At 46.3% G+C, this 27267-nt stretch overlaps 1 protein-coding gene across 1 annotated transcript in view; it reads left to right on the plus strand.

Annotated features, from left to right (window-relative positions):
• LOC146868456 (discoidin domain-containing receptor 2-like) overlaps positions 1 to 27267 on the plus strand; it is a 445309-nt gene that overhangs the window by 150737 nt on the left and 267305 nt on the right. Inside the window, exon 2 of the mRNA XM_085610198.1 lies at positions 324 to 432. The gene's annotated coding sequence lies outside the window, so the exon portion shown is untranslated. The remainder of the gene's footprint in view (positions 1 to 323; positions 433 to 27267) is intronic.

Here is a 27267-nt window from a genome sequence, read left to right on the forward strand (position 1 = left end):
AAGAACTCTCCTGAGAAGCATGGGCTTTCTCCTAGTGTACTGATTGATCCTGCTTCCAGGTGTTAGGGTGTATGTATCCCTGAAGGTGTGTATTATGTAAAGATGCTGTAGTTTACACAGGCATCTGCTTTTACTTGAATGACCGATACATGATGTTTATAGCTCTCTCCTCTGTGTTATATCCGGGTTTGTTTTACTGCAAGTTATCTATTTCTGTTGTGTGGCCACGATTTCAACATAGTGATGCTGATAAGGGTGTGGGAACAATCTTTCCAATAGGATAGGATCAGTGAATGATTTAAGTCTTTCTTGTTGCTTTTCAGCCTTTCATTCATGGATATGATTGGTGTTTGAGAAGGAAGGCGAGCCAGAGTGATTGCAAAATCTGGGGCTGTGCCGAATCAGATCATCTGACATTGGTGGGGCCAGCAGGTAAGTCTGGACGTGTCTGCTTGCAGCCTGCTCTATCACCGCATTGATTGGGTTGGTTCACGCTTATAGCCACAGGCAAGGACAGTGAACCTCCTACCTGAGTCCTTGCTCTCTGGAACATTGTTCGGTACCGCAAGTGCATGGTCAAGAGCTCATCTTATCTTTCTCGTGTCCACGCACAGCCTTGTTCTAGCCCTGGACGTGGTGTTCACCATCCTAGCAGCATCATTTTGTTTGTCTATTTTTGAAGGTTTGGCCCTGATGCAAGCAACTCATCCAAACCCATATGTGTTGGTGGCCCGTCTTTGTGCTGCGTGTTGTGCAAAATTGTTCTGTGCTGTGATTTTATAAGTCTTGTTACTGCTAATGTGAGTGTGCTCAATGCAAACTGAGACCGGAGGGGGGTGGTTCCCCACATCCCATCTTGGGTTGGATTTATGTGATCTGGTTTGTTCACCCTAGAAAGGCCTCAATGTGTGGTGGGTCTAGGAAAACATGTTGTGCACCTTTCTGAAACGCGTTCGGCTCTCAGCAGTAGTGAAACCCTTAAAATGCACAACACTTAATTCCTGAGACTGCACATTATTTTTGCACTCAGACCGTCTTCAGCATAGCTTTTATCTGCCATTCAGTATTAGAGAGTTATTTGCCCTCAGAGGTTTCGTTCAGGCAGTGTTTATCGACGGATATGCATGCAGAGAGTAACCGACTTCACCACTTAAAAGGGAGAAAAAGGCGTTGCACTCACTCACTCACTCTCACCCTGCACCCTTCCCCTTAATACAAGCATGGCTGGCCTGATTGACTCTCTCTCACTCTTTGGTCCAACAGGACTGATGTCAGCCTTTTGACTGGGAGTCGTAAGTAGTTCAGATGCAGCAGCTGCAAATGTGCCAAAGCCTCGTGGGTTTCGCCAGGGCTTTAAGTTGGATGGAAACACTGGGGGGTCTCTCAGAGGGGCGTGGCGAATGTAATTAAGGGCGTAGCTTAAAACACGTAAGCTTAAATCTGTGCTTAGCATAATGTGTTGCCCTAGTGGTATTTTACTACTTCTATCATTGAATCCAGATGTATAATACAACAAGTAACACTAACCCTACAAGTCAGCACTATTGGCTTTGTCAATGGTTGTTAGTTGTGTAAGATAAATAAGCAACAACTGTCGCTGCGTCTTATATAATATTGAAAATGCTTCCGTTCTGGTATGGTGAGACTGTGAACGAGCTGTAAAGAGTCTCTTTGAAGTTACATCAAAGGCAGTGAAAGTGGTACAGCTGCAGAGGTAAGATTTATTTTATCACCCTGAGGGCGAGGGCAGAAATGGAGAGCCTGAAAGAGACCCGGCTCAGCACCTGCCTTTAAGTACTGCCACTGGCAGGTCCCGGCCCACTTAAAACCTGGGTTTCGCCAACACAACTACAGGTTTGCAAGTCGGAGTTCTGCCATGTCAACAAATCTTTTCTAAAGTCATTGGTAGCACATCCAGTCTACATTTACCCAGGCTACTTACAGAACCGAAGGAGTTTTACTTTCTTTGTGGGCTACAATTTCTGGAGAAGTTGCTAATGGCTGGTCATTTATTGTTTTATGATGTGCGACTGTGTCTGAGTTTCTTTTTCAAAGTTCTGAAAATAAAGAATAGAAAAAACATCTGCCCTTGAAGCTCACCTTTCTATGTAAGTCAATCTGGAGTTTATCGAATTAAAAGGCAGCTGAAATGTGGTTCTTTGGAGTTTCGGGATCAGTGAAAAAGTGACTGTGACTATGACCCAGGGCGTTTGCGGGTTTCTCACTCATCTGAGTGTTAGGCAGTCAAGTCACCAATTACTTCTTTTGCATAATAACTAGAAGGGATTTTGGGCCCAATTGTTCAGGTCCCCTGCGACAAGACATAATGTAATTAAAGAGCAGGACACCTCTTTGAACTTGAAAAGATATCTCAGGTGAGGTTGAGGTAGACACCTGGAAAGTTATCTACAATCTTTTGGGTGGGTATTAAATGACTGCATGATGATTTGAAGAGATTCGAATTGTGATATATTTATGGACAGATAATCAAAGATGCTGTAATCTGGGTACGCCGCAGGAACTCAGTCGTAATGAATGAGGGCTTTCCTGCCATCCATCTGCTTTCTCCTCTTTCCTTGTTGCTATATAAGAGGACTTAATTGGCTGGTATGAGACCTACAGTTTTTTGATTGTGTCAGTTGATCAGTCTATAAACCAGGTTAGAAGGTGGTGAAAATGTACTCAGGCACAGCCTGAATTATAATAGAATTCTTTAATCCAGGAATGTTCACTGGCTACGAGGAATATCTACCTAGGTTAAAATATTCTGGTTTATTGCATTTAGAACTCAGCATCTCATTAATGTAAGAGTGGTGAGCGAACTGCACTCTCAGATCATCGAACAAGGGTCTTTTCACCCAGGCTGCCCATCCTAGGAATACTTTACTTGATAACCGGAGAATTGAAGTTTTGCTCCCCAACCTTAAATTCCATTTAACAATTTACGCTTTTTGCTTAATTTTCCAATCTGTCCCATCTTTCTTTGTGTTTATGCCACGGCAGTGCTAATAGAAGAGTCCCTATAAAGCACGTTATCAGAAATTCACACATATATTACTACAATAAAAGTCGAATTGGAGATCATTAACACTTTACAGCAAAATTGACAGGACAAGAGCACTGTTGACTGCCACATGGATTGCACACAGCAATTACTGTGCACCGGTAAACCACTCTCTTAACTGTCCCAAGACCTCTTTGTGATTTTACCTCGCTGCACAGGTGCTCGCTGCGAATAAACTTTGACACGTGATGGTTTTTTGGGAAAGCGCTGGTCTGGGGAGATGGATGATGCATTGTACACAACAAATAATGCGCTGAATTCTTCACCAAAGGAGTTTTATGAAATTAGAATCTCACCTGTTGCATATGAGATACTACTGATGCTGCCAATACCCAGCAGTGACTTGTGTACCCACAGTGTTGATACTCAACAATGTGCTGGTATCTAATAGGCGGTCTCGAACGTGAGCAAAGGCTATAGAGACCATGATCTATATTGAAGATCCAGCCACCAAATTCGAATCAATTGATAACAGTGTTATTATTTTGCACTTTAGTGAATGTAAATAAGAGCGATGGTCAATGATAAATTGTAGAGAGGAAGAAAACAGAACCATCCAAGAGCAATAAACACTAAATTCAAGAATGGAGGAAAACATTGCCATGCATGCTTATTCACTGAACAAGACCGATAAGTGCCCAAGCTGGCTGGAAGTTGTGAAATTCCATCTGGAGCTGGAATTTCGAGATATGGCTCCTTTTAAAGTTGGAAAAACAGGATGTAACTTTAATAAACTGAATAATTGCCTAAAATGACCATTTCCTTGCACTTATCAAACCCACTCCATTGAGTCGTTTCCTGCAGGCATTCAGATGGACCACAGCACCATTTCCGCAAAGCGTCGTGGTGTGTCGGACCTGTGAGATCCCAGGTCTGCAGCGCGCTTGAACACTATTCAGTCAGAACTGTAGAGACAGATGATGCTTATGATACAAAGATGGTTTTAGCATCTCTGTATCAAAGGCTATGTAATGGATCTTGTGTAAAAAGGAGAACCTTTACAAGATGTCTACTTTTTCAGTTTAGAAAAAACATATGCCTTGCAACACAAGTGCCACACAATCTCTTTCTCGATCCAGAGGCAAGCAGGTAATTTTCTCTGGACCCAGATGAACTTGATCACCTGTACTTTCCAGAATGTGGATAATTTAGCCCTTTAGTGCCCCCTGGAGGGTTGGTTTTCATACTCGTCCGACTCGATCATTTCATTCATGGAAGCTACGGCTCATGCTTGTGACTTAGACTGTCAATCAATACTCGGGTAGTGGAGAGGGCAGAAGCCTCCCCACTGCATGAGTAATGTCAATCAATACTCATGTACTGTCAAGTCCCGGCAGGGACGCTCAACTTCCTGTGATTCTGGGCAAATCACTTAATCCCCCCGTGCCTATCAACATTAATGTGTCCATCTGTAACGCACCTGGTGCTCATGTAAAGCGCTCTGATACCTTCAGGTAGAGATTGTGCTATATAAAACTCCAACAATTTGTTTTTCCTTAAATTAAAATTATCATGTGCCTGGGCAACAGAATATATTAGAGTTTATGTATGCATCTACTAATCTACACTGGCATCACATCCCAAGTTGCTGCTGCTTAATTTGTAGGTCTAGGAAGAGACCACAAGGTTTCAGCAGGTCCTTGTCTCTTGCAGAAACGTTACAAGAGTATCAATATATGATGGGACATATTCCCGGTGAGCATTGCATGAGTGAAAGGGGCAGCTCTCGTCAGCCATTAAGCTGTTGGTGTGTCATTCACATTTTTGTTCTGCCCGCTGTAGCATGGGGCACAAGGTCACCCCACTTCAGCCATTGACTTACCTCTTTGTGTATGAAGGCTTCTTGGACAACGTGCACTTATACACTAAAGATAGTCCCCTTGTATGGTTTTACAAATACCATTCACACAGAAAATAAACATTGGTAAAGCCATAAATCGACAGCCAACTTTAGACCGATTGTCTTGGCAGTGGCTTACACTTCAGATTTATGGATTGAACTAACACCACAATACAGACAACATCACGATACATTAGACTCTTGTATTCTGAGGAATCTTCCTAATTTAGAGTTGATTTTAGGGTTGAATATTGTCTAATAAAAACTGAGTCCACAGTTTGGTTTATCTCTTTATTAAAATAATTCTTGGAAAGCTTTTCACCGACTTCTTAATCTCAGATTCATGTTTTATAGGCAATTTGACGTATTTGCTAATTTTAAAGCGTTCCTTTGTTGACATTTTTACTTTTGTGCTTTCTGGTGGTATTTTAGGTCTTGAGCACATGTTTTGTTGCTTGCGAGATCGTTTGTTAACAAACAAAAAATATAAGGGGGTTTAGAGACTACCCATTACATACCATTGGTTGGTTTCATCATCACTTTCACTTCCTTGCTTCTCATTGGTGAGCCCGTTGTTCTCACGTTCTTCTTTGTGTATTTCTCCCTTCGATGAAGCATTGACCAAGTACTGATTCATTTCTTATTCGTGTCCTTCCACTGTTTGTGCTCCTGATTGAGGTACTTTTTTTCCTTGTTTTACTTTTGTGGTCATTTCTTCTTGTTCCCTCGTCATTGTTGCTTCACCCTTCCCCCCTCCGCGTCATTGTTATCCCATCCTTCCTTCCCCGTTGTTGCTTGTTGTTGCCACCATCCCTCCCACTTCATTGCTTGTTTCTCTATCCCTGACCCATCCTTCCCATTGTCCATTTTATTTCAAAAGCTTTTTAATAAATGCATGAAATTAGTACTACTGCTACACAGAGAACACATAGGGGACAACATTAATGTACCTGTTGGGTTTCCCTGGTTTCCTTCCCAAAGGTCACAGGAACATATACTTTGGACGTATCACAGGCTTAAGCCTATTAGGCATCCCAAAGTACAGCCCTGCTATTTTGTTACAACTCGGCCTGGTTCAGTTGGTGGTACAGTATGCTGTCTTGGCACGCTTCGGAAAGGTAAACTTATGGCACACCATAGAAACCGCAACGACGGATCGAAAGTGAAAATCATGTTTCCCTGCTACGTTCAGCACGAAGCCTTTGTCTGCCATTTTGAAGACCCAGGAAGGTCCAATGCTGCAGAAACAAGCTTTGGCACAGCCAATAGGTCTCGCCTAAGCGAGATCTATTACCTTTGTCAATGTTTTTTAGCCATATTGTATAGCAGCGCGGCTGCTGTGCAGGATGACTGAAAGCTTTTTTTTTTTAAAGCGCTCTAACAGTCAACGCTCTGTCATCATTTCTTTTCCTTTTCTTTTCTTTATTTTTTATTTCAATCATGCTGCACAACAGCTATACTGCTGTACAACATGGTTAAAAACGTAAAAATATACATTTTTAAAGCCAAATTGTTATCAATATGTTTTTAGCCATATTGTATAGCAGCATGGCTGAAACTTTAATAATAAGAAAAAAATGGTATGACGTGGTCCGCATTGACCAAGTCATAGTCGCTTTATTTTTGTTTTGTTTTATTTACTTGCAGCTATGCTGCATGTACAGCATTGCTAAAGAAACATTGGCAAAGTCAATTCATCCTGTTTAGGCGAGACTATTGGCTTTACCAGTGCTTGTTTGTTTTCACTATTTCCTTTCTGCATGTACCTCTCAGACAGCTAAAGTTCGCTTAATCCTAGCATCATGTGTTTTTTACAATAATTTTTCCATTGTCACCGGCTGTTATCATTGCTTAGTGGGGCAGTTTAGTAATCTTTTATTGTTTTTCACAATTTTTAGTTGGGTATGGAAGATAGCCATTGCTGTAATGGAACCCCTATGCAGGCCAGTTAAATAAGGATGATTAGCCAACTTCATTTCTGCCTGCATATATATGTTGTATCCTTAATAAGAAATGGATTAACTATACCTAACATTTTACAGTTCTGTTCTCTGTGCTATTGGGGGGTAGGGTGGAATCTCTGGTACACCTTAGGTACCTCTGTAACAACGCCTGAGTTTCTGCCTGCTATTTCACACAGGCACGATATAGATGGGTGGATTCCTCCGTGCCTGATCTCACTTGTTTACACCAAGTATTATCTAGGAGATTAGTAAAGCGATGTGTAGTATTGCCAGTTTGCTGATTTATGCTGGTTTGCCACGATGCTACTGTGCCAGAAGGTGCAGGAACTATTCATTCAATAAGTTGCTCTGGGGGACCCGCCTGTCTGGGCTTATTTGCCTCACTTGGTCCCTTGGTCATCTCCTACTCAACTGGGGAGGGACCTGCTAGAGTGGTGAGAGTGCATCCCACCCAAGGCATAGATTAACTAGGCTTTTGGTTAGAAGCCCTGCTATTTGGTTTGACAGAATAGGTTTCTTCCTATTGTAACAATGAAGATGATTCACTCAAATTCGTCAGAACTGAGGTGCATGAGGGCTTTTGTCGCAGCAGTGTACATGTTGTGATGCTTTGTATGACAGTTGTTCATTATAGACAGTAATCACTCTGATTTCTATTCCATTCTTTGTGAAACAGCCAATGCAGGATGACATGCTATCCTCTCCACTACATTCGAGAAAACAACTTCATCTGCTTGATGGTGCATGGGCAACTTGAAACACCTCTTGCTGTCTTCAAGTTGCCGGGTTGTTTGGAATGGCTTGTCCTGTTCCGGTAGTTCTGAAGGTAGCGGCTATCTTTGATTTACGTTTTATGAGCTGCTGAGCCCCAGTCCATGGGGCAGATCCATCTCATACTTGTAATGCTTGGTCGGATTGAGCAGTCTGGTTGTCCTGACATCCTTACTTGTAACTTTGCTGATTAACTGGATCCGGGTTTATCATTAACACAATATAAGACTATTCTCTGGAATATTGCCCACCTTTGTGTTTAAAGTGCTGGAAATGAGTGATGGCTTGTCTCTGATGGTACGCCAGGTAGTTGATATTACCTTATCGGAATAGTTGTGGGTTTTCTGGCACCAGTGATTCAAGGAAGGAATTGCCTGAGTATCTAGGGCTGGTTTGGCAATGAGTTGAAGTGCTCTAGCCAGTTCTCCCTATGTCTGATTTTCCAAACGTATGCTAGTGTTCATGTCTTCCCTTGTCCATGTCCTCTAGTGTTCTGTCTTTGATTAACCTCAGGCACACATCTCTTTAAGTCCTCTATTGTCTCTGTGGTTCTAACTACATGTTTTCGCATCATTCCTAGTCTCCCTGTGTCCGCGTTTCCTTGGATCTAACTTTGTCCTCAGATTCCATTTGTTGTTGCCTTGCATACCGGTGTCTTGTTTTTAACAGTGACTCTCTTTGCTTGCCATGCGTCCCAGCATCCACTTCTAATGGGACTCCCATTGTCTCCTCAGTGTCTCTCCCACGTCTCGCCTTTGCCTTCCTCATGTTTCAATCATGTCTCTGTGTCTCTACGGGCCCTTCTCCTCGCCGTCCCCTGCTACGCTCTGTGATAGCCCACACTGCCTTTGTCTTGCCAGTCTCTCTGTCGCTATTGGTTGTGTGACACCCAGTGTTAGATGTCAACCTAGGTTCCAGTTGTGTCAAATGGAACAGAACTCGTGAGCTAACCCGGAAGCAATGTCAAATGTCCTGTTGGGGCTTATTGATGAGTAATAATTCTCTTAACGTATAATGTTTTGATAAGTATTCTACTTAATGTGTAAAACAGTTTGTGGGACCTTTTGCAGACCGAGTCACCTTCTTCATTCCTCTGAGATAGTTTGTTTTACCCTGGTCGCTTCTCCTTCTCTCCTTCATTTACCACTCACTACATCTGTCAGAGTCCATGTTCCACCATTCATGCCTCCTTATCTTCATGTGTTTCCCAGTTTTCCCCAGTGTATCTCTGTGTCTGTGCCTCCTCAAATCAGTGATGGACCCGCCTCTTGAGTGTTTGCCAGGATCCAATCCTGTCACTGTTTTCCTTCATTTATTTGTTTATTAACAGCCTTCTAGGGTGGTTCTCCGCGCCTCCCAATGAGTCTGTTTTCTATTGGCCGTTGTATTGCATTGGTCCCGCCTATACCTATATGTAGGCTATATCAGCTGCATGCTGTCCTTGAGTATGCATAATGCATGTATAGTGGTAAGGGCTCTTGCGGCAGGCTGCCTCTGTATGGGAATGAACCGTGGGAGTGTTCAGTCTCTCTCCAGGCGTGGATGGCACCCATGGTAGGTGTCACCTGCATATTACAGGTAGTATTTGACATAGGTGATTCTGGTGTGTGTGTATCGGATATGTGAGGGTTTTGTTGTAGGCGTTGTCCTGACAAGGATACTGACACCTACAACTCAGTTATAACCGAGCGGGGCTGTCTGTGAATGTGGGTTTGCACTTGTGGGTGTTGCTTACCTCCAGTGCATGGGTGCTCCCTGTATAGGGGTACAGGCCATACGAGAGTGCTGGCTACCTGAGGGCACGGGTGCCTCTGTACCCGTTGTGCGGGGTTGTGGCTGATGTCTGCACATCGGTGTGGGTCCTGGGATATTTAAGGATGTAGGGGCAGGGGGATCAGCAACTAGCGCTGCTAAGAAGCAGCCGGGCAGTGTCCAGGCTGGAGCAGCGCACCGCAGGCGACTGGTTTATTTTTTAAAGGTGGCAATTATGCCTTTGCATTACACTGCCTGCCCCTAATAACCATGTGAGTTTAATACTATTTGAATACTACACGCATCCACACTGAGTTGTGTTTTGGAGCATAAACAATAGGCTGTGTGGTGTCATCCTATGGACTTACACTAATTTTATCGATCTGTGCAGAATTGGGGTAGTCTACGCAAAAATCAAGAGGCTACTAGAACAACTGATAGGCCAGTATGATTGGAGCAGTCAGTATTATGAAACAAGCATTGGCATAGCCAATAGGTCTCGCCTTTGGGACCTTACAAGTGTTTAGTTATCCAGCACAATATCCATGGTGCAACAACTTCAAGTGTTGCATGGCTAAACACTTATAAGGTCCCAAAGGCGAGACCTATTGGCTATGCCAGTGCTTGTTTAGATTTGTAAACAGATAAAGGCTTTGCCTTCCTGCTCTTGCTCAGGGCAGGAAAACTGCAGACCCGATCAAACCGCCTCATTTCTTTTACTTTGACCAACAAGGAACTACCCCATTGCTTCTGTACAATTCCGCCGCTCCTCTTGAATGTTGGTTTAGTTTGGGAGTGAAGGAAGTTCACAGCATAGTACAGAGTTAGAAAAATGCCTTCGAAAAAAGTATTAAAAATAAATAAAACGGATAGAAAGAGTTTTTGATTGGTTACTGGTATTGTTAGTAAAGAACAACGTGTATGTGCGTCAGTGAGAAAAAATATACGTTTTACATATTATCATTGCTGTATAAAAAAAACTCCCCACGCATTAGATTATGTGCTACCCTCTGGGCATTATTGTTACAAATCAAGTGGGCCAGATACAGCAGGGCACAGCATGGGCGTCTCGCTGGCTACAGGAAGTTAACCAACCATGTGGCTATACATACAGCAGCAGTAACCACAGCCATCCGGACAAAAAAACGAGGCTACATAAATCGAATAGCACTTAAACGAGGAAACTATCACCATAGTAGTGCCCTCACCACACCCGTGAACTCACCATACTTGCGACTTGCCCTTGTGGCCGTGTACTTTCCCGCCTCCAGCCCATCCGATTTTACTGGCGGGTTCTAAAGCATAGGGCCTGAATCAATCATAATTTACTCTTACATCAGCGTTATCTATCAAGGGAGAGAGGGATCCGTTCGGGTAGAGAAGCCAGCATCTCGCCCAGTCAGTATGGCGTTGATTATTTTCAGGTTTAAAACCCACAGCCGTCCTCCTTGGTTCCTGTCACTATAAGTAGTGTGGAAAATGTAAAAAAACAAGAAACAACAAGGAAGTTAACCGCGAAGTGATCGCTGGGGAAAAATGCTACCGCCGACCACAGCTTGCAGTGCATGTGCGCGAGTGGTGCATGCGCAGCAGTAATCACACCATATGGCGCATCTGCTCAAGCGCGCGCCCGCGCACATGCACTGCAAGCTGTGGCCGGCGGTAGCATTTTTTGAAGCCCTTACTTAAAGTCTCGCCAGACTAGCGCAAGCGTTGGGTCAGGCGAGACCTAAAAAGGGAAAACACCGAGCACTTTGTTCAGAGAGGCTGAAAATGCAATAATTCCTGCACACGTAGTGTGCTCTAATAGAGTAATTCTAAACGGTAAACACAGCATTGCACCGAATGTAACACTTGTTTTCTACCGCACATAATTTGATGGAATAATGTTTCCGTGCTGTTTCTGCACTTACTTGTGCAAAGTTACCTCCAAGTAGGAGGAAGTTGGCACACTTTCATGTGCGATGTGATATACCACATTTGTATCAATGCACTGCTAAAAACTATTAGAACACACTACGTGTGCAGGAATTATTGCATTTTAGCCTTGCATTACGCAAGTCACAATACCTTAGAGTTGCGCATACAGTCTGTTGAATAGTACGTAAATACAAAAACAGTGATAACACCCACAATAACTTCCGGCTGGGGGTCCTCCCCATTTGAGTGAGGAGGGGGGGCAAGGAGGGAAGGCGGAGAGCGCAGTATCCATGATCTCTAAGGAGCGAGGGAGGGGGAAGGCTCCGAGGGAGAATGTGGCCTAACGGCTATTGCCGTCGACCTCGAAGCTGGGGAACCGGGTTCGTGTCTCAGCAGGGACTCTCAAAAATCATTTGAATCTGGGTCTCAGTAGGGACTCTCAACATCCTGTGATTCTGGGCAAAACACTATTCTCCCCGTGCCTAACAAAAATAAATGTATCCATCTGTAACTTCGGGTCGTGTTCACGCTATATACTCCCACCCCCCCACCACCCCTCAAACAAGCATTTGCAATGCAATAGATCTCGCATTTATAAGAGTTTGAGCTATTGGCATTGTAAAATTACAATGCCTTTTATTTATGTTTTGGTTTTAAAACAAATAAAAGGCATTGTCATTTACAATGTCAGTAGCATAAACTCGCATAAAAGCAGTGTGTGGAGCGCAGCAGTGTGCGGCGTGCAGCAGTGTGTGGCGTGCAGCAGTGTGAGGCGTGCAGCAGTGTGCGACATGCAGCAGTGTGCGGCATGCAGCAGTGCGGCGTGCAGCAGTGTTTCGTGTAGCAGTGTGAGGCATGCAGCACTGTGACGTGCAGCGGCGTGCAGCAGTGTGCTGCGTGCAGCAGTGTGCGGCGTGCAGCAGTGTTTCGTGTAGCAGTGTGAGGCATGCAGCACTGTGGCGTGCAGCGGCGTGCAGCAGTGTGCTGCGTGCAGCAGTGTCGTGCAGCATGCAGCAGTGAGTAATGTAGCAGTGTGCAGCAGTGTGTGGCGTGCAGCAGTGTGCCGGTTGCATCAGTGTGTGCCATGCAGCAGTGTGTGGCGTGCAGCAATGTTTCGTGTAGCAGTGTGTGGCATGCAGCAGTGTGTGGCGTGCAGCAGTGTGCGGCGTGCAGCAGTGTGTGGCGTGCAGCAGTGTGCGGCGTGCAGCAGTGTGCGGCATGCAGCAGTGTGCAGCGTGCAGCAGTGTGTGGCAGTGTGTGGCGTGCAGCAGTGTGAGGCGTGCAGCAGTGTGTGGCGTGCAGCGGCATGCAGCAGTGTGTGGCGTGCAGCAGTGTGAGGCGTGCAGCAGTGTGAGGCATGCAGCAGTGTGAGGCGTGCAGCAGTGTGAGGCGTGCAGCAGTGTGAGGCGTGCAGCAGTGTGTGGCGTGCAGCAGTGTGAGGCGTGCAGGGTGAGGAGAGACACGTGGAGGGTGAGGAGAGACACGTGTAGGGTGAGGAGAGACATGTGTGGAGGGTGAGGAGAGACACGTGTGGAGGGTGAGGAGAGACATGTGGAGCGTGAGGAGGAGACACCTGTGGAGGGTGAGGAGGAGACACATGTGGAGAGTGAGGATGAGGATGAGGAGACACGTGTGGAGGGTGACGAGAGACACGTGTGAAGGGTGAGGAGAGACACGTGTGGAGGGTGAGGAGAGACGTGGAGGGTGAGGAGAGACACGTGTGGAGGGTGAGGAGAGACACGTGTGGAGGGTGACGAGAGACACGTGTGAAGGGTGAGGAGAGGCACGTGTGGAGGGTGAGGAGAGACGTGGAGGGTGAGGAGAGACACGTGTGGAGGGTGAGGAGAGACACGTGTGGAGGGTGAGGAGAGACACGTGTGGAGGGTGAGGAGAGACGTGTGGAGGGTGAGGAGAGACACGTGGAGGGTGAGGAGAGACACGTGGAGGATGAGGAGAGACACGTGGAGGGTGAGGAGAGACACGTGGAGGGTGAGGAGAGACACGGAGGTTGAGGAGAGACACGTGTGGAGGGTGAGGTGGAGGGTGAGGAGAGAGACGTGTGGAGGGTGAGGCGAGACATGTGGAGGGTGAGGAGAGACGTGTGGAGGGTGAGGAGAGACACGTGGAGGGTGAGGAGAGACACGTGTGGAGGGTGAGGAGAGACACGTGTGGTGGGTGAGGAGAGACACGTGTGGAGGGTGAGGAGAGACACGTATGGAGGGTGAGGAGAGACGTGTGGAGGGTGAGGAGAGATGTGTGGAGGGTGAGGAGAGACACGTGGAGGGTGAGGAGAGACGTGGAGGGTGAGGAGAGACACGTGGATGGTGAGGAGAGACACATGGAGGGTGAGGTGGAGGGTGAGGAGAGACGGAGGTGGAGGGTGAGGAGAGACGGAGGTGGAGGGTGAGGAGAGACCGAGGTGGAGGGCGAGGAGAGACGGAGGTGGAGGGCAAGGAGAGACGGAGGTGGAGGGCAAGGAGAGACGGAGGTGGAGGGTGAGGAGAGACCGAGGTGGAGAGTGAGGAGAGACGGAGGGTGAGGAGAGACCGAGGTGGAGGGTAAGGAGAGACCGAGGTGGAGGGTAAGGAGAGACCAAGGTGGAGGGTAAGGAGAGACCGAGTTGGAAGGGAATCAGAAGTGGAGGAGAGAGAGAGGTGGAGGGTGAGGAAAGACCGTGGTGGAGTGGGGGGGAGGGGAGGATATTACTTTTACTTCCTCTCCTAGTGTAAGGTAACGCCCCCACCCCACAGGCCCTGCTGGGGCCGAGAGCAGATCACTGTTCGCATCAGCCGTCACCCGAGACCGCTCCGTACTTGTTGGTAAATAGAGGTTCACTATCTGTTGATAATGGGATTCACTTGGGGGGCTGACTTACCTCCTCCACCCCCAGGGCCAACACTGAGAAGGCATCAGAGACCTGGTGCTGCCTATGCTGCAGTACTGCGAGAGAGAGGGATGGGGGGGTGGGCAGAGGAAGAGGAGTGGGGTTAGAGAAGGGACAGGTGGGGAGAGAAAGAGGAGAGAAGGGACAGAGACAGAAAAGGAGCAAAAAAAGAATTAGAGAGAGTAAAGAGGAGAGTTGGGGAAAATGAAAACATTACTAGAGAACATGTAGCAAAGAGGTGGAGAGAGAAGATGGGAGAGAGTAAGGACGCAGCCAAGAGATAGGGCAGAGACAAAAAGAATCGAAACAATACAAAAGTATTTTCCAAACTCGTAAATAACCACGGGCCAAACAACTGATCTGCAATGAAGCATCCGAATCCGGTATATCATGACGTTAACCATGCAATAAAAAATAAATTAAAAAAAAAAAAAAACACGTATACACCATGTTGACCCTTTTCCATGCAACGTATTCTAAAACGCCATTCTCATTCATACATTCACAGCAAACCTGTTCACAAGAGTGACAGAAAATGTGGTATTAGTGTTACATTTTTGTTTACATCCATACCCGCTCACTTATGCAATTAAAGGATTCATGACCACACGGTTAAACAAAACGTACTGATTGGCCTTGCCGTGAAGGAGAAAAACGTGTTGACACACACTCCCGATCTGTGAAACGTTCACCCCACTTTCTCGAAATTGTAACCAGTGCATGTGTCCGACGAACTTCCTGCCGCTTATCTGAATGCACCAGTGGCAGAAGATAGTCACCCTCTTGCAACAACACAATTAAAGGGAGGCATATCTGTCTCTCCCCGCCGCCACATGTCTCTGAGTCTTACTGTCTCATGCGACATCTCCCTCTAGGAGACAGCTGACACCGACTCTTCCCCTGAGACAGTACGGGAGATGCGTGTGTGTGCATAGTGTGTGTGTCTATATGTATATATATCTGTGTGTGTATGCATGTGTGTGTGTTTGTATGTGTATATGTTTGTGTATGCATGTGTGTGTTGGTGTGCAAGTATGGGTGTGTCGTGTTCATTTGTCCTCATGGATGTGTACACATATGTTTGTGTGTATACCTATGTCTGTGTATGCATGTTTGTGTGTATGTATATGTGTTTGAGTATGTTGGTGTGCGTGCTTGTTTATATGTGTATGTGGGGTTGGTGTGTTGGTGTGCATATATATGTATATGTTTATGCATGTCTGTGTGTGTTTGTATATGTTCATATGTGTGTGTAAATGCATGTGTGTGTTTGTATGTGTGCATAGTTGTGTATGCATGTGATCAGAGGGAAGAGTGCACTTGAGGGCAAAGAGGAAAACATACAGGGAAGAGTATGTGAGGGCAGAGAGAAAAATACAGAGGGAAAAGCATGTGAGGGCAGAGAGAAAAATACAGAGGGAAGAGTCCATGTGAGGGAGGAGAGAAAAATAGAGAGGGAAGAGCTCATGTGAGAGCAAAGCGAAAAATACAGAGGGTAGGGCGCATGTTAGACCGGAGATAAAAACATAGAGGGAAGAGAGCATGTGAGAGCAGAGAGAAAAATATAGAGAGAAGAAAACATACGAGGGCAGCGAAAAAAATACAGAGCGAAGAGCACATGTGAGAGCATAGAGAAAAAATGCAGAGGGAAGAGTACATGTGAGGGAAGAGAGACAAATACAGAGGGAATAGCATGTGTGAGGAAAGAGAAAAATGGAGAGGGAAAAGCACATGTGAGGGCAGAGTGAAAATACAGAGGGAATAGCACATGTGAGACCAGAGAGAAAAACATAGAGGGAAGAGCATATGTGAGGACAAAGAGAACAAGTACAGGCTATGCCAAGCGGAAGTGATCGCGTTTGCGACCTCCCAGACTGCTCAGGGTCCAGCTCGAGGTCTCGACGGATAGAGCGGTGCCTCCTACACCGAGCAATCTGCCGGGTGAGGTGAGGCTTTTCTCCCACAGAACGTTGGGAAAGAAGAAGAGGTGACAACACCTAAACAAAGCATAAACAATGCTAGTCTGGTAGGGTGGCAATGGCCACATAACCATATCACCAATATTATGATTATGATTTTGAGTTGCACTGGTTACACACACCATTTTACCAAATTTATCCTGCAGTAGCCTTCGATACCATTATTATTAGGTCCTGAAGAAAGCCGGGTGAAACAACCAGATCGGCTGAAACATGTCGACCTTGAGAGACCAAGTCAGGAATTAGTCGTATATATTGTTTTGACTAATTTGGTTTTTTAGATATGACACCTGGTCAATTCACAATAAACATATTTGTTGACCACGTAGTCATTTTTAGAGCACTATCACATTATCGCACTGCATTTTTTGTATTCTTTTAAATATTGTTGCACACTTTGGCAGGAGATTTTCCTCTTTGGGGATCATTGGGACGGGTACCCAATAGAGCCGGGTGGCTCGAGAGTGTAGGGGCCCTGACTTTGACCCCCTAGGGTCTCATATGACGAAGCTCCGCCAATAAGGGTGGGCTGAGGGACTCTTAATCTCCCTGCCTAGTGATGCAGTAATTCTTTGAAGAGGGGTGCAGCATATATAGCATCATGCGGCGTTCTGTTTTTCTTTGGACTTAAGACCTTCTGTTAGTGTATGTTGACGCGTTTGCGATCAAACATCAAAGTGGCGAAAGTGAAAGTAATCGAGCAGAGCATCAAAGGGCTGGGTGAGAAGGGAGGGGGAAATGCAAGGGTCAAAGCGGCTAAAGTGAAAGTAATCGAGCAGAGCATCAAAGGGCGGGGTGAGAAGGGAGGGGGGAATGCAAGGAGCAGAGGAGCAGCTGTGCACGTGCACGCCATAGTGCACTCAAGCCCTAGGCCAGCAAAATCATGTGGGTAGCACTTTTGAAAGCCCACTTACAAAATGTCTCAAAGAGACAGCTTTCGCTGTCTCAGCGAGACCTAAAAAGGTGCAGGGGACCCCTGCTGGAGATATCCAATTCCACTGACCCCTTATCATGAGAGTATGCTAGGGCGGTGTTGTCATCAGTCGAATCAGCACTAGTAATGAATTTAATTAAGGGAGGGGTGGATGTGAGTTGTCAAACAGCTTGAGGACATATGTATCCCAGAGTCCCAGAGAGTGGTCGAGCTCTCACCTCCCTGACGGAGATGACCAGACTCCAGGGTGTCCGCTTCAGCCACTGCCCAGTTGTGTGTTACTTAAAGCCAAGTAAGTACCGTGGGCGTCTATGCCGCCTCCAGGACAGGCTATCAGCATCTTGTATATATCAAAGAAGGGAGTGGAGAGGGAACGTGTCCACACAGACACTTGGGGCGAATTCAATCTCCCCAACTATAATTAATAAACATAGAGAATCCACCCATGTAAGATAGGCGAAAGAAAGCGAAAAAAGGTCTGAAATGGGATGTGTTTCCTACAATGTTGGGAAGCACATAGTGTTCTTAAAATACCCCTCACACACCAAAAGGGCCCTTGGTGTCATGCTTCATCATAGGGGTCTTCGCGTCCCTCTACGGAACGCGGCGTGCTACTAACCATTGAGTATGCGGGAGCACTGATGTAATCGCTATGTGTGGTGTGTGAGGGTGGTGAGTGGTAGGGTCAGAAGTGAATGGTAAAAGAGTGTTAAAAAATACCTGGCATGTGAGGCCTAAAAAGAATTTTAATATACCTCCGTGCTGGTATCGTTAAAAAAGGTGTGGTGGAGGTTTTGTGTAATTAATGTACATAACCTCCTGTGTGCGTCGACATGTTTTGAAGCCTAAAGCTTCTTCTTCAGGACGGGTGCACAGATCCCTACCCTATTCACATGCGACAGTCTAGTACTGCCCAAACACAAATACTATTATGTATAGAATAAAGCCAAATGTGCCTACTATGGTACTCGGCCTGGAACAAGGTGATAACTCCAAATTCAATTTGCTAAAATGAAGGCAATAGAATCATGAGCCTGTGAAGAAAACGGAGGGGACCCTGTGCTCAATGGCACTAAGCATAGTGGTACTACCTGCTACAAACGTCCCTACCGCGGCTCCGTGGGATCTGTGCACCCGTCCTGAAGAAGAAGCTTTAGGCTTCGAAACATGTCGACGCACACAGAAGGTTATGTACATTAATTACACTAAACCTCCACCACACCTTTTTTAACGATACTAGCACGGAGGTATATTAAAATTCTTTTTAGCCCTCACATGCCAGGTTTTTTTTAACACTCACTTGCCATTCACTTCTGACCCTACCACTCACCACCCTCACACACCACACATAGCGATTACATCTGTGCTCCCGTATACTCGCTGGTTAGTAGCACGCCGCGTTCCGTAGAGGGACGCGAAGACCCCTATGATGAAGCATGACACCAAGGGCCCTTTTGGTGTGTGAGGGGTATTTTAAGAACACTATGTGCTTCCCACCATTGTAGGAAACACATCCCATTCCAGACCTTTTTTCGCTTTCTTTCACCTATCTTACATGGGTGGATTCTCTATGTTTATTAATATCAGCCTCTTGAGCAGGGCCGGAGCGAGGCCTGTGAACCTTGGATGGTGTTTGGTGCGTTTGGTGATTCCTGGTAAACAAAGCAGCGGGTCAGGAGTTAATGGCATGTCAACTACTGTGGAGACATGTTCCAGCACCTGAGTCCCGCGCTAGTGGTGGGCCTTCAAACCCATGTGTAGAAATGTAGCCTCGGCATGCCCGCATCAGGGCCACGCGCGCGGTGTCCCTGGGAACATTGCATGCAGCTGATGTTCGGTGAGGTATGTTTGGTGGAGATAGTTAAACTGTGTGGCTTTAAGGCGCGCATTTCGGGACACACCATGCACATTCTCCAATGCCATCCATCATCCACTTTTTAACAGTGAGTGCGGTGCCTAGGTTTGCCTCCCATCGAGGTATCACAATACAGCGGCTGCTAACTCCCCTGGGCCCCGGTGCCGCTGCACCCCCTGCACTATTGATAGCTAGACCTCTGATTATTGCATCATGCTGGACATCCGGGACATAGCAGTAATGACTAAATGACATCTCCAGTCTGGTGGTAACAGGAGCCTGAGACAAAGCACGCATCAGCAGGATATTCACGCACACCTCTGCAGCAGGCTCTCAGCCCACTGAGCTACGCCTGACGACAAGCCGTGCTCTCCTCCCCTCGCCATGGCGGTGCTGCTTCCTCCCCCCGTGCACACGCGCTTTCTATTCCTGGAGCAGCGCGGTGTGAAGCTGCAGAGCAGCTGGGATAACACAAGGTAGCCTGGAGGTCTGGGCCTCTCATTAACCCCTACCTCTGCTGCGAGGTCAGACTCCATGTGAAGTGGTGGCGACTGCATTAAGAGTGCGCGCTCAGCATTCCCGTAGAACATGTGGTAATGATATTGGGCATTGACGTAGCAGGCACCATCCACCCATTTTTTCTTGGCGCTTGTGTAAGCGGTCTTGTGACTCAGCTCAGTGATACACATTTTACGGCCTTTAGAGGATGAAAAGCAGCATTGGCCATGCCCGGGCTTAAACCCATGCCCTCTCCAGGTAACACTAACACATAGACATGTGCCACCCCCACAAAGAGCTGTCCTCTTAATTAGTGAGTTCACAGGCGCCCTGAAAACTCAAATCTGCTGTCATTATCCCAGTATGTATTTGTTGTAACAACAAGAGCATTTCCACCAGAAGTCCTGTACCAAGTAGCAGACAAGAATGACAGAATCAATAGCTTTTAAAGACATATACTCGTATTTCATTGTCTTATCCAAGAGCTGCTAAGCTATATGTACCACCCTCAAAAGCCTTACGTGCTGCCTTGTTACTGTTTACAGTGCTTCTTGTTAAAGTGCTTGAATTCTCACTACATCCAAAGGCAAATCTGCAGCGCAGATGGACATACCGAGCGGTCTTTCTGCTGTTCTGTGAAGGGCTTCAAAGGTTGCTTCATCGCTCCGTCCTGGCTTCCTTATTTGAGGGATGCATTTTACGTTATTTTTATTCAGGCTCTTGTGCTGACTGCTCGCATAAATGCTTGTGTCAAAGCACTGAAAACTGATTTGACTGACCAATAAACAGACTGCTTTGAGAATTGGCATTGACAAAGCCAATTAGTTTAGATGTTGTTAAAGAACACAAAACAACCTTTACAACGCAGTCATTACAACGCACTACCTTTACAATGTAGTCATAGCAACGCAACATCCTTTACATCGCATGCCATTACAACGCATGTCACTACAATGCATGTCACTATAACGCATGTCATTACAACGCATGTCACTACAACGCATGCCATTACAACAAGTTATAAGGTAAGTAATGGGGAATAGTAATTTTTACCCCTACACTATCCAACACTTACCCTACTGTTGCACTCACTGGAGTGCGAATAGTACTTTTTACCCCAACACTATCCAACACTTACCCTACTGTTGCTCTCACTGGAATGGGGATAGTAATTTTTACCCCCACACTATCCATAACTTACCCTACTGTTACCCTAAAAGTAATGCGTTGTAATGGTATGCGTTGTAGTGACATGCGTTGTAAATGTAGTTTCTAAAAATGCTTTGTGATGGCATGCGTTGTAAAATCATGCATTGTAATGAATGGTGCGATGTAAAAACTGCGTTATAAAGGCATGCGTTGTAAATGTTTGTGCTGTAACATCATACATTCTTATAGAACAGTATGTGTGTTTGTATCTGTATATGTATGTATGAATATATATATTCATATTCTCTAGTTAGGACCACGTTTCCACAGGAAATAGATTTTTTTGGTTTGCTAATAACTTTGGCGCAAATTGATAAATCTTCATGAGGTCTTCGGCCTCCCTTTGTCATTGTGAACAGGATCCCTTCAGCTCTGATGATGGAGAAGAGGCCAGCTCCTCTGGAGTTCCCCCAGCCAACGTCCCTCCCAGTCCAGAGTCAGTCTCCACCAGTGCCTCCGAACAAGAAGAAGAGGAGAACGTCGAACTGGAACTGAAGACCAGCGGCCTTTGAACCATGACTGCTCCCATACACCCAGGGTCATAAGTACTTTACATGTGTCTGGCACTTCTTCAAAGCCTCACAAGAGACTGCCTCCTCCAGTGCTTCTACCGCCTTCAGGCTCTGGACCACTCCGAGAGAAGCCTTTGGAACCAAAGAAGAATCCGCCCAAGGGCATTGACCCCCACCAGCCTCACCTGAGTCAAGGGTGCTGAGCAGCCTCACCCGCATGCAGAGCCCGTGCTGAGGAATCCATCGCAGCCAGCACTGAAGCCCAAAATGCCATCAATGTTGAAGATCCAGTCAGTGCTGAAAGTACAGTTTATAGTTTGGTCAAAGAATCCGAGCTGCCTATCATGTAGAGGCTCAAAGAAGAGCTTGATGGCTGATGGCTGGCAGAAGCACTTCTTCAATCATCCCATCACTGGGAAAATCTCGGCAAAACCACTTCTGCCAAAGCCAGCAAAGTCTCTACCTTCTGAAAGGAGACTTTCCTTCAAGAAAGAACCTACTCCACCCCCACCCTAGAACCCCCCCCACCCCCAGAACAATGACCGAAGATGCACCATCCCTTTCCCCCTTCTGCCTCCTCCACCACCGCCACCAATTTCACCCTCTCCACTCCCACACGTATACATACTACCCTGTCTGCCTTCGCTAGAGTCACTTGAGGGGTTCCCTAACACCCTTTCAGGTCCAGATGGTCACTTTGATCCTGTTGAACCCTATGACTAGCTCTTAGACTACAATATCAACCTGTTTGGGTGTCCCAGATCTGGACCATTAACCCGACTATGTCAGGGCCTGCGACAAGATCATCCAACGGACCACTGCTTTACGCAAGGCTGTCATGCATGTCCTCCATGAGGGAGAGGACTTCCTTGTAGAGATGCTCTCAAAGTTAGCGCAAACAGTGCAGTTTTTACCAGTGGTGAAAGGCATGATTAAATCTGCCCCTGAGATCTTTAACGAGCTTGTAGAGACAAGTGTAATAAAGCCCAGGGTTGGGAAAAGTACAAGCTCTCACTCAGTGACCCTGCCTACATCAAGGGCCGTATCCCCATAACCTCCTGGTGGTCCGTACAATCATCAAAAGAGCCTCCGCTCAGGCTAGAGTTGATGTACCACTGCCTGACAAGGAGAGAAAGAAAATAGATTCAGTGGGCAAGAGGGTGTCCATCGGGACATTTACCCACTGGCGTATAGCCAACTCGGTTGGGCTCTTCTCTCCCGCTATGACATGTCCCAGTGGGAAGAGATACATGAACTTGTAAAGCACCTCCTGGAGCAGGTTAGGAAGTGGGAGGAGCAAATGGTGTTTGAGGGCGTTATATCTAAGGCCAAAATTCGTTGTGCCTTTGATGCCGCGGACACAGCCTCTTGAGGCATTAACTAGTGTCCCTATCAGATGCCACGCAGAGCTCTGCATCTCTGGGTTTAAAGTGGAGGTCCAGTAGCATATTTTCAGCCTCCCTTTTGATTGGGTATACCTGTTTTGGCCACAGCTTAGTGCGATGCTGGAAATAAATCAAGGTCACCGAGATAGCAAAATCTATGGTTGCCTTCCAAACTACAGCTACTAAGGGCTTTCGTGAACAACCTAGGATGAGGAGCCAATGCCACTTCCCTCAATTACTCGTAGTCTTACCAAGGACAGCAGCAGTCCTTCCACCAGCCGGAAGGAAGGGGGCATGCATGGGGTGCCTACAGGGGTAACAATAACAGGGGCAGGGGTAGCGAAGACTGTCAGAGGGAGACTACAAGAGTTCTTTGTGGTAAGTGGACAACACTACTGGGAAACAACCATTACAATGCAGTCATTACAACACACTACCTTTTACAACGCGGCTGTTACAACGCGACTTCATTTACATCGCATGCCATTACAAAGCATGCCATTACAATGCATGCCATTACAACACATACCATTACAACACATGCCATTACAGGGTAAGCAATGGAGTTTAAGTTTTAGGGTGGGTATGGGTTTTGGGTTCATGGGAATAGTAATTTTTACCTCTACACTATCCAACACTTATCCCACTGTTACCCTAAAAGTATTATGCGTTGTAATGGTATGCGTTGTAATGGTATGCATTGTAATGGAATGCGTTGTAAAGGTAGTTTGTAAAAATGTGTTGTAATGGCATGCGTTGTAAAATCATTCGTTGTAAAGGTAGCTGTGATGTCAAACCCATGTTGTAAAGGCATGCATTGTAATTGTTTACACTGTAACGTCATATATTCACACTACCAATTCTAAATCTTTCCCTTCAGGGTTACCTCCACCCTAAAGTTGTTAAAGAAGTCCCTGCCCGTGGTGGGCACTCATCCAAGGAGAGGTGGTACTCATTCCTTTCCCTACCTTGACGATTGGCTGATCAAGAGTGTAAGCAGCAAAGTGTAGCCCACACACAAGCTGCAATCTCATTGCTTCACAGCCTTGGGTCCTCTATAAATACTGCAAAGTTCCACCTTCAACCCCTGCAGGTTCCGCCCTTCCTAGGATTCATCCTAAACAGTCACAGGGATCTCTTACCCCAAACAACAGAGGGTGCTGGCATTTCAGCAGCTCCTGCCTCTTTTTCAGCCCAGTCACCAACTTACAGTCAGGGCTTTGATGCTCCTCCTAAGGATGATAGCCTCCAGCCTGTATCACCATTGTGCCTCACACCAGGCTCCACATTCGACCATCGCAAGAATACCTCTTGGCACAGTGCTCACAAGTTGGGTGTGACATATAAGACATCACTCATTCCACTCTGCTGTGGTGGAACAGTAACAAACTGTTGCAAGGCCGGCCTTTCTCAGACTCTTTGTTACAGGTGACCATTACCACAGAGACCTCCCTCAGAGGCTGGTAGGCACATCTCAACAATATGACTGTCCAGGGAGTGTGGCCCCTCAGTATTAGCAGTGCTACTTCAACTACCTCAAGCTGTTGGCCTCAACTCTAGCTCTCAAAGCCTTCTTTCAGGTCTTTCGGCAAAGTAGTTCTCATCAAAACAGACATGACAGCCATGTTTTACCTCTAGAAGTAAGGCAGCACACACTCTCCCCCACCGTCATCACTCGCAGTGTCAGAGATCTAGCACCGGGCCATCTGCCACTGTATCACCTCCTGGCTGAGTTCCTTCTGGTGGTCGACAACTACTGTGCAGACCTCAGCAGGATGAATTAACAAGTCCATGAGTGGGAACTCCTCCACAAGTCCTACACAGCTACTCCTGGTTCCCCCCGGTAGGAGAGTTCATGCTACATGCATACACTCTGAGCACACTGGAAGGCTGTGGAGGTGAAAGGAGACGGGTCTGGGTCCTCTATCCCTTTTCAGTATGTTTTATGTTTACGGGTTGATTCCTGGAGTGCAGTGTATGCTGTATGGAGAGTATAAGTGTGGTTGGATGCTCAATATAAGGCATTTATGTTGGTACATTTTCCTACGGCCCTTTCTGTGAGACTTCTCAAACTACAGAGAGCACAATGTCCCAATGGGAAATGGAAGAGCTCAGGGTGAAGGAGGAACCACTGCTCAAAAGGATTTAAATGGTGGTAGTGACTTGGACACAATGCCCGTCAGAGTGAGATCCATTCCATTCTGGGATTTCTGCACATAGCGTTCCAGAAGCTGGATGGAAGGCTATGTGTGGACATAGAGTTATGCACATGTGAAAGTGAAGTGGCATAATGTAAGGCAACCAATTTGAGAATAAAGAGAGGTATGGACGTTTGGTGGTTTAGTTCTGCTGAAGAAGCATATGCGATTATTTATTAGATGTGGACATTGATGGGAGTCTGTAAATGTTACTCACACAGAAGGTTGTGCTTGATGGCTTCCACCTCAAACACCCCTCCCATCTCCCCGTGAAACGTACTTAAGCTGTAGGCCTCAGTTGCCCCAATGACAAGTCATGCTTTCTGGTGTGGTTTGAGAATCTGCCTCTTGGCGAAGGAACATTTCTTTTATAGCGTGTATTTAATTTTTAGATGAATATATAGGCTGCAGGAGGTATAGAATATCGGCTAATGTCCAACATGAACAACTGCAGTGTTCATGCACCCACATGGTAGACATCTGGGCATATTGGTGTTCAGTACCACACTAATAAGAATACTATGCGTTGTTATGCAGAGCTTTGTGCAGCAAACGTGTGAGCTTCCTCACACTGTAAGCTATCAGTGGTAATAGAGATCTTCCAAGGAGAAAGGTGACTTCTGAAGAAGTCAAAGAGGCTCTTTTAAATTCAGAAATCTTGGTAGGTTGGGCTTCAGGCAACAGACCACTCCTATTTATAGTTTGTATCCAAACTTCTGGGGGGAACTCATCATTCACATATTATTCTGCAGGTATGTTATCGTTCATTGGCAGGCATTTACCAAGGTGAATTGTTACCCTGATTTTCTAATTGGAGTCAGATGGTCTCTACCCAATCAGGGGTGGTTGCTGCCTTCAGCCAGCCCACCTCTTTGTGCAGGTGTGCAGCTTTGGCCAGCAGTTGCAATTTTCACTCCTAAGACTTACACAAAGTGTCCTTCCGGATGCAGTTTGTGAGTTCGAATCAGACTCGTACACTTTGGGTCAGGGACTTCCACTTTCTGCAGGGATCGAGGAAAGTAAATCAGAGCAGGGACAGGCAAGAGAATGGAAGGCAGCAGCTCTGGTTAGCCCTGTAACTTATGGATCACTCTCCAAATGTAGGGTCCACCTACAAACATTGGGACCTTAACTGTGGGTACCCCACCACTCATATTTCTAAGCACTTTTCAAAGCATGCAGCCTAAACTTGGGCGAATCAGGCTGTCCATTCAGGACAGACTACGGAACTTTGATCGGGGAGAGCCAGTAGGCAGTCTCGCCACTGTGCTGCAAGTAAAGAAAGCTTGTAATGCACAACTATTGATCAACTGCCAATGGTAGTCATGATATGGCCTGGCCATGGAGGCAGAAGGCAACCATAGTAAAAGGAATACAACTTCCTGTGCTCCCCTTTTACCCACCTGAGTTTAGCCTCTGTTGGTAGAGTCCAAAAGCTTTAAAGCATTCCTGGGCTGGTTCAAGAGTCACAATACTAAGAATACGTGCTGGGCTGTTCGGAATAAGAAAATGGGCAGCAGTATGTCGCATGCTGCTTCTCTGTGGACTTTCAGTTCTACACTCTGCTCGTTTCCTTGACCACAAATTCCCTGAGTACAAACCCCGAGCATGTCCTCCTGAGTACAAACCCTGCTCGTGACCCAAACGGAGTCGGTATATGCCATATGGATCACAAATATTGTGCTTGGCTTTCCGAGCCTTCAACATAAGTCCCTTTCAATAAGGATATTTTGCATGGCTGCTGAAGGAGACCCCTGTCTTCTGATCAGCACTTGCAGTTTTGAATATAAATGCTATTGATACCTTCCTCATCCTGGAACACAAACACTTTGAATGGCCCCTAAGAGCACATCCTCTGCTTCTGATCCTGCGGGAGCCATGCAGCCTTCAACACAAATACTGGGCATGGCCTGAGTGTAAACATTGTTCTTCTCCTTATGAGCATGATAATAAACATGTGTCCTGAGAGAGATGCCTAGGCTGTAGTCTCTACTTGCAGCCTTGATCACACATACTGTGCATACCTTCTCGGCCCTTCAATACAAATCGTGTGTTTGTGACCTCAATCGCATAGTCTCATAAACACCAGCACACACCATGACATGTTGAATACCAACACTGTGCATGCCTTCTTATGCACCTACTCTGTCCTTTACACCTCGAGCTCAAACACTGTGTATATCTCTTGAGCACTAATATAACCAAGTTAATGTCAGATAGCGGCCACCAAATGTCCAGGATGTTCTGTTCACTTGCCTACTATAACAGCTTCGACAATAGTAAGTCCCTAGCTTTATCTTTGCCACAGAGGTCTTCACCCCAGTGTATGGCCCTGAAACTCCTTGGATGTTTTCTTATCCTAAAAAAACTCCAAACAGCTTCTTGCTGGGGTGCAAACACACAGTTCTGTCCCAGGCTTGGTATCCCCAGGCTCAGTGGGATTGAGAGGGACAAAGCTGAGGTTCAGCTCTTGACAAGGGTCATACAGTATTCTTTGCTCTT

The sequence above is a fragment of the Triturus cristatus genome, chromosome 1_2, assembly GCF_964204655.1.
Source record: "Triturus cristatus chromosome 1_2, aTriCri1.1, whole genome shotgun sequence".
In the NCBI taxonomy this organism is placed as follows: domain Eukaryota; kingdom Metazoa; phylum Chordata; class Amphibia; order Caudata; family Salamandridae; genus Triturus; species Triturus cristatus.